This window comes from Bombus affinis, chromosome 8, assembly GCF_024516045.1.
Source record: "Bombus affinis isolate iyBomAffi1 chromosome 8, iyBomAffi1.2, whole genome shotgun sequence".
NCBI lineage: Eukaryota > Metazoa > Arthropoda > Insecta > Hymenoptera > Apidae > Bombus > Bombus affinis.
The window spans coordinates 2,422,047-2,433,649 of NC_066351.1; the positions used below are offsets into that span (position 1 = coordinate 2,422,047).

At 39.0% G+C, this 11,603-nt stretch overlaps 1 long non-coding RNA gene across 1 annotated transcript; it reads right to left on the bottom strand.

Moving 5' to 3' along the window:
* Positions 1 to 872: 872 nt before the first annotated feature.
* On the bottom strand, positions 873 to 10,492 carry LOC126919456 (uncharacterized). Its single transcript, XR_007711631.1, has 2 exons — positions 8,675 to 10,492; positions 873 to 8,630 (listed from the first exon to the last, which is right to left on the bottom strand). It is a non-coding gene; the product is annotated as an uncharacterized LOC126919456 (long non-coding RNA).
* Positions 10,493 to 11,603: the final 1,111 nt, after the last annotated feature.

An 11,603-nucleotide genomic window follows, 5' to 3' on the forward strand; every position in this document is an offset into this window, starting at 1 on the left:
AGGAGTGACAAATTGACTTCTAATATTATTATCTACTAAATACAACGCAGTACAGTGCAGTACTGTAGATAGTCATGTATGCATGATCCAACTGAATTGTAAGTAAAAGCGGGCACGATGTGATTCCTTGTGGAAAAATAAAAATAGTACATAGAATAAAACTTTTTCATTTTCGGCTTAGCTTCCGAGAAAATTGAAATTACAGTTCTTTCAATTTATCGAAAAATGGTGTCAAGTGACAAGAAAGTTCATGATGTTTAATAAAGTAAGAGAAACACAAATCATTAACACAAATTGTCGATTATATTATATAAAAAAAACTCTGTTGTGATAAAGATTGGTTCAAATTTTATTATGTAAAAAATGAAAATGATACTAAAAGTTTCGACTGGTCCTAATTCGAAGGCCAGAATATCTATTTCCTTTCGAGTTTCACCGTACAGATCTTTCAATTTTAATTACATACTTACCCAAACTATCCTTCATAACGATATTTCATATCCCACAAGACTATGTCACCATCTGCAGAAACAAGAATTTGGATAGTCCTAAATAAATCGTGGTCGAATTAAACGTCGACGTGGAAGATCAGATAAAAATTGAAAGAAATGAGAACGAAGTGCTTCTTTCGCCAGTTAGAAGCCAACGTAACGACTCGTCGTTTCGAGCTTGACGAACAAAACAATTTTCGGTCAGAAGCACTTTTTCTCCTTTTTCGATCTTCTATCTTCTACTCTCTCTCTCTCTCTCGCTCGCTCGCTCGCTCCAAACCTCGTAATTGTTCCCGCAGTAATGATATCAAGCCAGCGCGAAATTATTTTTGCCCCGATCCACTGAAACGGTTCGTGTCCCCGAGGGAATGGCGGCCAGAATGGTGCTTTCAATTCGTTTATTTAATAACTCACAATTGCTTTACATATACAGCTTCACGAGCGGACGCGTCCAGCCGTTCTCGTAATTTATTCTCGTTCTTTCGTCTCATTTTCTCGCCTTTCTTCCGCCATCTTCTTCGCTCTTCTTTGCGCTTCCGTTTTGCCTTTTCACTCTGCTCACTCTCGTAAGAATGCACGCGTGCAGGCCTGGACGCGTCGAATTTACGTTTACGTCGAGTTTAAACGTTCTTTACAGCGGTGATGTTGATAAATAACTTTTAAGGACTTTTAAGGTATTTTACGTAACTTATCGTATCGTAGTACGGTTTTATATATAAACAGCTATACAACTTATCTCGCTAGTTCATAGTGGTAATCTTTTCTTTCTGTCTTTCGTCGTTTTGACACATTCTTTCGTTCATTTGGAATGTATCGGCAGGCGGGAGCACCGTGCGCTCAAATTTCTCTTCTATTCATTGCACACAGGGCGGAGGATGGTCCGTCTTTGATTTGTTATTGAGCAAGAAATTCGTGAACCGGCTACTAAACTCGATTTTATCTGGTTTATATAGGTGTCCTTGTATAGTTACATAGTTCAGAGATAGACTTCCAAAAATGTACGATAAACAACGAGAGACATAACGACGAATTAACATTAACATTAACGCTACGATGTTATGTTTGACTTATTAGTCAAACTATAGTTTCGAATGTAATTATCATTACAGACTGGCGTTTCTGTTAAAAGTTAATAAACTATATTATAATATTAAAATTAAGATTTTAATATTTTGACATTTAGACATTTTGCAAAATTTAGAAATGATAATTATAAACTAAGATAGTTAACATACTCGCACACGATACAACTGTAACGTCACTGGTCATCATAGTTTTAATTCGATTTATATTCACATTCGATTTATCGGTAATTCTACTTTGAGTAGATCGTGTACGCAGACACGAAAACTTATTTGAGAAAAACTTTTAAGTGAAATACATTATGGTACAACTTCAGTTTCTATACAATGAAATACATATTGAACAATGCCTTTGATACACAAACAACGATACGAACAATGTAACATTGGAGCTGTTAATTAAGCATCTGAACACGTCACTGTTGGAGCTAATACATTCGGATAAATTAGAAACACGGCTACAATATCGTGCTTGTAACGTTCTTCGGTACATCGGTTTAATTTAGCAAGCGATATCATTTTCGTTCCCATTGTTGGAAACGTCTGGTTCCCAGCGTACAATAGCCGCCTTTGCGATACAAGTTTAAGCAGCACACACGCCATGAATATCCACGTGATATAACCTTCGACGTGAAAATATCGCCGAACGGAGCTGTAAATCTCATCGCCAGTTTTGAATTAAACTCGATTAATTCTTTTCAATTTCATTTTAAATGGGGAAAAATAAATAGCCAAATTGTTTTACTTGAAAAATCTCAATCTCTGTTTTCTTCAAAATCAAAGCCATTCTTTTGTCTTTCTCAATTTTAAACACGGAAATCCTTTGAAAAATCTTTCCTAATACTGTTTCGAACAAAGATATTTTGTCATGGGTCACCGATTTCGGCTTAAGAGTCACGTATTACAAAAAGTTTCCAATTATCTCTAGTAGTTAAACGGGAACTCGTAAAGCGTTCTGACACTTGGCGGGCCGAGAAATTGGTGTCCCGATAGCGACCAAATTCTCGCCATATAGTTAGGGGAGCGCATTCGGGGAATGTAGCTCGGTAGCTGGAAGATCAGCACGCGGAGCCGCGCGGCCGTGGGAAGAATGTGCAATTGCATCTGACCAAAAGGTGCTCTCAGACTAGCCAGATCTGTCGTATTATTGCGAATACCAAGTTTGTTCACGTATTCGAGCGCAAAACCGCATGCGGTCTTCAACTTCGAATCAATTCTAACAATAAGACAAGTTTGATTTTTGATAATGCGTCGAACTAGTTATCTTAGACACGACTTTTCAGCCACGAATAAGGAAGCTAATTTGTTTACAGAGAGGAATTAACACTTTGACTGCCACGTTGGTCATTAAAAACCGGAGCATTTCAACTTCTTGTAATTGTAAAAATTGAATGAAAATTGACGGTTAGGGCATTTTGGATATAACCGATAAATAGAAGATGCTTTGAAATAAAAAGTGCCCCATTGAACGATTAAACATTTTTATTAGAACATCAATAAAAAAGAAATGAAAACAAATCTTGTATCTAACGGTGCACTGTGTTAAAACACTTTAAACATAAATGTGGCTCATCGATAAAATCTGGACAATAGGTGGTCACCTTTTTGGTTCGATTTAACTGTTTAACATCTTTTTATAGCACTCTCTGCAAAATTTTCGTGCCACATCGCCTGCTCTTCTTTCTTCTGCATTTCGTGTCGCAATCTTTGTCAAATAAATATATTTGACGGCTCTGGTGAATGGCACTGTGTAAGTTGCATTGCGAGTGCCATTCTAAAATCTGATACCTTGATTTTTGTGTTTGTTGCTTGTCTGTAGAGTATCATCGCGTTTGAAATTAATGTATTTAACAATAACTCTAAAGCTAATTTTATATACCACTTGAGGGTTCTTCTATGTGGTGTAGAATATGCTATCATTTGATCCGATAAATCTACAGCACATTTTCTTCTGTTGTGATCTACCACTACCATTGGTTTATCACAAATATCATTTTTTTTTTTGCGGACCTGTACCATTTCAGCCGAATGTTTCGTCGAAATCAAAAAAATGTCACGCTTGTCTCTCCACCTTACTATCATATATAGAATGAGCAAATACTGTTTGCTAATATCTTATACACGTTTCAACAATATATTCTGGACGTTCTGCTTACGACGAAATAACGAATGCGAATGGTTTGTTAAATAAACAAAGCCTTGTCATAATATGTCCCTATCAACTGTTACCAAGGCGCCATGGTGGTCACCCGTGACCACCAATAAGATAAACGGTCCATTGGGGTAGAATGTTGTCTTACATCATCAATTTATTATTATTTTGCCATTATATGGTTTGAATAATAAAAATACTCCCGTGGCGTCCTGAGCGAAGCATGTGATTTCGATGAGGCAGTCAAAGTGTTAAAGGATAATGTATAGAATAAGAAATTATAATAAAGGTAAGTGAAAGGAATTTTGAAATTATGGAGAATTAATTAAACAATCGTGGAAAATTGTATTGTTGAAAATTCAACTTTGAAAATGACAATGGCGTAGTTTAATAGAAAAAATTTGAGAAATTGCAGAAATATGTATAATAGAATTTTGTAAATAAGAAGAAATAACTATTTCGTGAATAACTACTTCCTGTTACATTACATGTTGCATACATAGTAAACCTTCATTTATCCGAATCCTCGGGATAATATGTAATTACTAATTATATTAAATAGCATATGTAACAGAAGTTCACTAATTCTCTACATTACCTACGATTTGTCATTCAAATAATAGGAATTCACATCCTGGTAAGCGAATGTGAATTCACTTCAGCTTATAGAAGTGCGATTAATTGGCCACTAACTGCAATTTCCAACAAAGGTGATTCGGATGAATGGAATTCTAAACTGTATCTCAATTAGGGTAGAAGAAATTAGAATGATGTATGTTTAACCACGTGACTCGTTCACTACTATAACAAATGGTGAAAATCTGACACATTTTATAAACTGACTGCTCAGGGGATCTGTATTTTTCGCAAATTGTAGGTTGCCAGACAGGCTGCGACCGTGACACGATGTTGACAGCACAATTTTGTGAAATCCTGACGCATGCATCGTACTGTTATGTTTTCTCACTTCCTCACAGCATTTTGTTATATCGTGATTCAATAGTTGAGATCAGTATCCTATCGAGACCAAATTTTCCTCGAGTATATTAGTTTCAACTTTCCTTTCTAACTTTAATTAATTATACACATGATTTCCAAGATTCAACTCCTTATCCAGCACTTTTTAATTGTTTGCATGAGATGAGATATATACATGTATAGTATTATGCAAAAGGCTTTATAGTAATTTCTATTGATTTATTCATCGTGAAAATAAATTCTAACTGGAATAAGTTTACGGGGGTGAATACATGCCGATATAATGATTGGCTAGTGACAGGTGTATTCTACTTGTCCTCAATTCTGAGAGACATCGCGGTTTACCTTTAATTCCTTTAACTTATACGTTAAGACATTTTCTTGTTAATATTCATTCTGATTTATTAAAGATTGACTGTGATATATAGCATCGTGCAAAAGTCTTAGATCGTCTACTAAGCAGATTTTTCTTTTCAGGAATGTATACAAGAATACTTAATGTTGGTTATATTATAATCTATGTAGTATTTGAGTAATTATTTTAAGAAATAATTATTTATTTAAAATAATGAATATTTCCAGAAAGCTTCTTTCGTTTGGCATAACAATAGATATTTTTAATTGCCGAGTAATTTTTTAACATATTTCTTTTTGCTACATATTGTTTTACACAATCAATCTCCATTTCTGAATTTATTCCTCTTATAGGATTAACAAATTTATAAATTAAGAAAGATCATAAACAAGTAACAGCAACAAAAAATACCTTAAACGTCATTTCCATGATATAATCAATATACGAACATGTTTCCTGGAAGTATATTCGATTATAATTATAATATTATTACACGGATTTATTACACATTATAACGCGGATAGTCTAAGACTTTGGCATAGCATGTAGGTACTCTAACTTGAAATTTCACGCCTATAACACCAAAACGATCAAGTATGAGCGACCACGAACTATCTGTACAGCCGTTGAAACATAATTCCCCTGGTCAGATCGCATTATGAATCCCGAATTATTACAATACTCATCGTCCGGCATGAAATGAAATTCTGTTCAGCTCCGTGACACAGTTCCTACAGTTCTCGGCGATGTCGGACCACGCGTAACATTTCCTGTCGCATCGTGTTGCCGCATTGCAAACATAATCTCATTACGAGCGTGACAAGCCCCGAAACTCGGTTGGACCACCAGTGCCTGTTCTCTTAATGCCAGCCTATTTAACGCATGCATGTTCTACGGTACAATGGTAGCTCTTTTTACGTTACAATCAAACATTGTGTCGAATTGTATTCGAATTGTTGGACAGGATCGATTTATCTAACCCGACAATTATAGTGTATACATTTGTTACTATATCGTAACATTGATATAGAAGCAATAGCAATTAGATAGAAATTTCTGTAATTTACTCGATGCACGACACTCGGTCAATTTCACAGGTGCAACAGTCCATCAAAATGGAATTACATCTGGTATATCTAATGAGAAAGAGCTAGCCATTTTCGATCTTGCATGTCGTTCGCATCGCACGTGAAATTGTTCCGTTTCTGGTCGAGCATTTTTATTCGAATACGCGCGAGATGGATGATCCTCGTGTGTGAAAAATGCCATACGAATTTACCATGTGAGCCAAATAAACGTCACCTCCAAAATCGAGCAAGATTTAATCGCGCATGTTCGGAGGATCTACGGCTCCACCGGAAATCTCGTTATCCCAAACGTGTATTTTCTCTCTGTCTTTTTTTGTTTTCTTCCATGATGGATCACCAGCGAGGATCATGTAACGAGATTAAATTTCGTCAAAAGCGCTTCTTTGTCGGCGAATTTCAACGAAAGACGCAGAAACGACGTGTCTTCGTGATTAAACGTTCGATCGAACGTTTCGTCGCTAACAAATGAGATATTTGTGAAAAAAAATTTCCTTCAAATTCGTCGCAGAGTTTCATAAAATTACAATGCAGTCAGATATATAAGAGACTTATTGAGGCTAGGATGCATCCAGTTGACAATGCAATAAGTCTACTTTTCTCGCGAAATAAGATATTACGAAACGTTATACGATCGTGTCCAACAGCGTTCGATGACTAGTCTCATAAAATCAGTGCTCCCGACCTGCTTTCGATTCTTATGAAATATTTATCGAATAAAGTAATTCGTTCGTTTCGCCGATACTTCATGTTCACGCCAGAACCGATCACTTTCTTTCGCTTATTTCGAATTGGACACGCTATTCGATCGCAGTGTTCGTTTCTATCTACCGCATCATCGATATAATTTAATAAGATAACAAGAAGGAACGCCATATGTACATATAAAAATATAATCTTATCGCGATCGATCGAGCCTATTTATAATATATATATATGTATATATATATAGATCGTGCACGTTTAATATGTATAGATAAAATCCTCCGTATAACATCGGCCAGTTTCGTTTTTTGATACGTTTTTCGCACATCACATTTTTCGCCGGTGACCGGAACATCGGGTATCTCGATCACGTTCCTCTACGCTCGCTACACTTGTTTTTATTTGAGGTCTGAAGAGAAATATAGTGAGCACTCGTGCGATAATCGTGTACGTTGTATTGTGTGTCCGCAATAATCGTGATTAGGTACGATTGTTAATCGAGAAATCGAAAATTTTCATCTAAATTCATGGAAATCCTTGTCAACGGTTCAAAGAACGGAACTGGTTCTAATCGTTCGATATTTTTTTCGAATGAACATTTGTGAACTACCGCCTAGCGGCAGCTAGAGTTCATTGTCGCCATGAACGTGGAATATTTTATTTTATGTCGATAAAACGAAGAGTGATCGAAAAAGCTTTTAACTTCTGTCATAATAAAACTTAAAAGGCAAAATCGTTCGTATAGGTTGATGCAGCAATAATACGTAAATATGATTTACGATTAGAAAATAATAAACGTAACATATTTGCATAAATCAGAATTGATTTAACCTTCGCTGTGCGAGAACCGATTAATAAAAGCCGTAAAATAAATTCGTCAAAAATATAGAAAAATGGGACGGGAGAAAGAATACGTTCAGTTTATTAATTTTCCATTATAAAATTTAAATATTCGATATAAAGGATGTTGAAATATTAGACAGTTATACTACGAATGGAAATATTCTAAACATATAGTGATGGTTATTACCTTTCTCCTGCTATGCAAATGGAATAGCGCGATATGCGCGATCTACTTTAATATTACACGACGCATTCACAAACGTCGATATCAAGAGTAAAAAGTTGAACAAAATAAAACAACTTTCTATATTTTATTTACATTGATTAAATTATTCTGTCGGAATATCGTGGCAATTCTCGATGTTCTTGGAAGTTAAGTGGAGGAACACTCCTTCGTAGAAAATTACACGAGTCATAGTGTCAAGTACAGCAATTATATTAACCTCGATCATTTGATCACCACGAAAGCTTATATATTTATGTAGCGTACGAATCGAACCGGTTTCCCTTTTTCCTAATATTTAATATCCATATCTGTAATTCGATTTCTTTATCCATTATCGACGATATATAAAATGAAGTTATATTCAATACACGTGTACATTCCATTCTTTGACCTTTTTAATTCTTTTGAGATCACAGAGTTCTTAGTCTTTCTAATTATATTTCCTTCGTTCAAATAACACAATTAGAAGACTACACAATCGAAGAATTATCATCGAATTGTGATATTGTGGACAAATGGCCTAAGAAAATTTTTGGTTTTGGGTGAACCATAAACAATGTTGCGAGAAAGCCTAAGTGTCGACAAGCTCATCAATGTGTCGTTGGTCCTTCAGCCGAATAGTTAGGCAGAAAAAGGCCTACGTGACCATGATCACAGATGAAAGACAAAGGGATGCTTAACACGTTGACGCCGGCGCCGATATTCAGGGATTTCTCTGTGAGGCAGCGTCGAATGCACGCCGCCTCACGAAACAAACTCGTGTGACCCACCGGCAATGCGCACCGCCTCACGGGACAAACACGTGTGACCCATCGATGGTGCATGCCGACATCAACGTTTTAAGGGAGAAAGACGAATTAGCAGTCGTAAGTTGAGAAGTCAGAGAGTGTGGTAAGCGTTGGGAGAGAGTGTGGTAAGCGTTGGGAGAGAGTGTGGTCCGCGTGAAAGAGAGCGTTGGAACCGTGGCGACTGGAGTTTTGAATTAACTATTTAACTGTCTTAGTTATAGCACATTACAATACAATATTCAGTTCACGTGAGACAACCATCGTTTCCTATTTAATCCATTTTAAATAAATCTAAAACATTCTACATTGAAATCTCAGTTACTTAAAGAATTCCATAACACGATTCAGGGTTTGCGACAAGATTGGTCACCGATTCTTACGTAACTCTCACAAATAAAAATACTATATCCTGGTATATTACGAACGAGAAATTGAATCTGTTGTAAGAGAAAATAATTGATCGCGTAAGTTCAGTTCGCTAGTAGGTATAAACAGGGATTTTACTGAACAGTCCAAATATCTGTAGCGGCACACGTGCTCGAGGACAAATCAAGCCGTATCAATATCGTAGAACACACACATATTGTATTAATAATCAAACTCCGGGCAGAAACAATGTCACCGCTATGTGGAACCGTCTAACAAAAGCGATTAGAATTTTACCGGTACCCCCTCGATCAATATAATATAAACGAACGGGATCGTAAGGAGACGAGAGTTTCATCAGTCTCAGTCACGTGCAATCTCATCAGCGAGTTACACATCGTCTTAACGAATCAGTTAATACCGAGCGTCCTAGCGAACATTCTTGTAACATTTTATTGTTTCAAAATATACTACTCTACGTTTTAACAAGAGTTACTTCGTCATTTTACATCACACAATCAACCATCTCTCCCACATATCTTAACAAATAATCTATGCAGCCAACTTATTTTAAGAATACTTCAAGGGATAAAATGCAAGTAACATAATTTGTTAAGTCTGCAAAATATGATCTGTGGCGGTACTCGACGACGAAATTTTCCAGCGGCTTCGCCACACAAAGCATGTCACCGAAGCGTAAGGCCGATATGCCTAATGAGCCATCGATATTCCTACGGTCCTTCCGCCGAATGTTCGAGAAGAAGACGTACGTGGCAACGGTCGCGAACGTCTAACAAACGCGTGGATAGTGGGGACATTGAGGGGTGACAAAGAAAAATGGAACAGATCCGATCAAAAGTCAAATTGTAAGAGCTTCAGTTTTGGAAAGTCACGGCTAAAGTTCAGAACCAAATCGTAATTAGTATAAATCAAGTGTTCAAAAATAAATTTTCTTTTTATTTTTTTATATTTTATTTTTCTTTTCATCTGAGATTTCCTTTTTTTTATTTTACGTGACAATAGCATCATTGAAGGACTGTTTATGACGAAACATAAGCAAGGCCGCGATAAAGTATAAGAGCAGACAGGCCTAATGGGCCATCGATATCCCTAAGGTCCTTCCGTCACGTACTCAGAAGAAGACGTACGTGCCTGTCACACGCTCAAGAATGTCACACGTTCAGAAACAGTAATAGGGTAGACGAAACATCCTTTATACCACAGCTATCGAAACAATAACCAGATAGTAACGGAATAGCCGCCTGACCCGGAATATACACCTGACGATAATCCCTCCAGAGGGACTAAAACCTCAGTATAAAAACCCTCCCAAATTAGCGCTCGACACCTTTCTGTTGTAACACTTTGAACCGTCACTCTGTTGGATTCGCATAATAAATTCTATTACTATATATAAAGTTCGAATGTTATACATGGTCTGCAAAAGTATATTCTGGACGAGAAATCACCGGAAGTAAACAAGTTAACATAGCTGAAAACGTCTGCATTGAACTTGCAGATAAATTTGCTAGGGGAGCGCGAGGCGGGTGTGGGCTCTCAGGGCGTAGGACCACGCCCTGGGAAACCCCGATGAATCTGATGTTCCCCTATAGCCGGGCGGTGGCGGATCAGCGCCTTGGGCAGTCGTCAATGGCCGATTCGGAGCGGAGAACTTCGGAGAAATTAGTGGGCCCGTACCTGCCAAGACCACTCTCACCTCATCTTCTTGAGGGGCTCCCCGTCACCCTGCATCGGCCTTGACCGGAGTAGGGTGCGAAAGAGTGAGTGGCACCAGGATGGATACTCTAGTTGACGACTTCAGCAATATTAAGAAAATTATGAACACCAAGCAAAGCAAAAAATCGTTTACGGTGCAGGGGAGGGATGCCCCAGCACCGGCGCAGCCGCGGGTTGTAAAGCGGGCCCCGCTGCGTCGTCATTCAGCAACCGTGGCCAACCGGGGGTGGGCCGCCAGACCCCCGGTCGCGCTCTTGCGTCTGGCGAGGAAGACACGGGAGCTTCACGGGGTGGGACGCGGCGGAGGCGCGGAGGCGCGGAGGCGGCGGGGGATTGGATCCGACGACGAAACGCCGTTGTGTTCTCCCTCTCCGGCCGCTGCGGGGGCGATCGGCAAGCGACCTTACCGGAGGATCGCAGGGACCGCTAAGGGCACCGCCTCCGCCGCCAACGGTCGCGACGGTGACACGGGACGCTGCAAGCGGCGGGGGGACACATCTGCGGGGAAAAAGGAAGAAGAGAGGCGCGAGGCGCGGGGCGGACACCGACATCGACACCGATGCCGATGCCGAGGCCGCCATTGTGGCAGCCGCCGCCGCTGCCAACCGCGGCGGTGCCGACGGCAGCGACGTTACGCGAAGCGACGGGACGGGGACCGGGACCAGACCGGTCGATGAACAAGCGACCAGGGAGAGCGCGAAACCGCCGCACGGTCAGGGGTAAGAGGAAGGCGCATACCTGCGGAGGAGGGTGCGCCTTTTGGAGAGGGAGGTCAGCCGTCTCCAGGAGACGGTG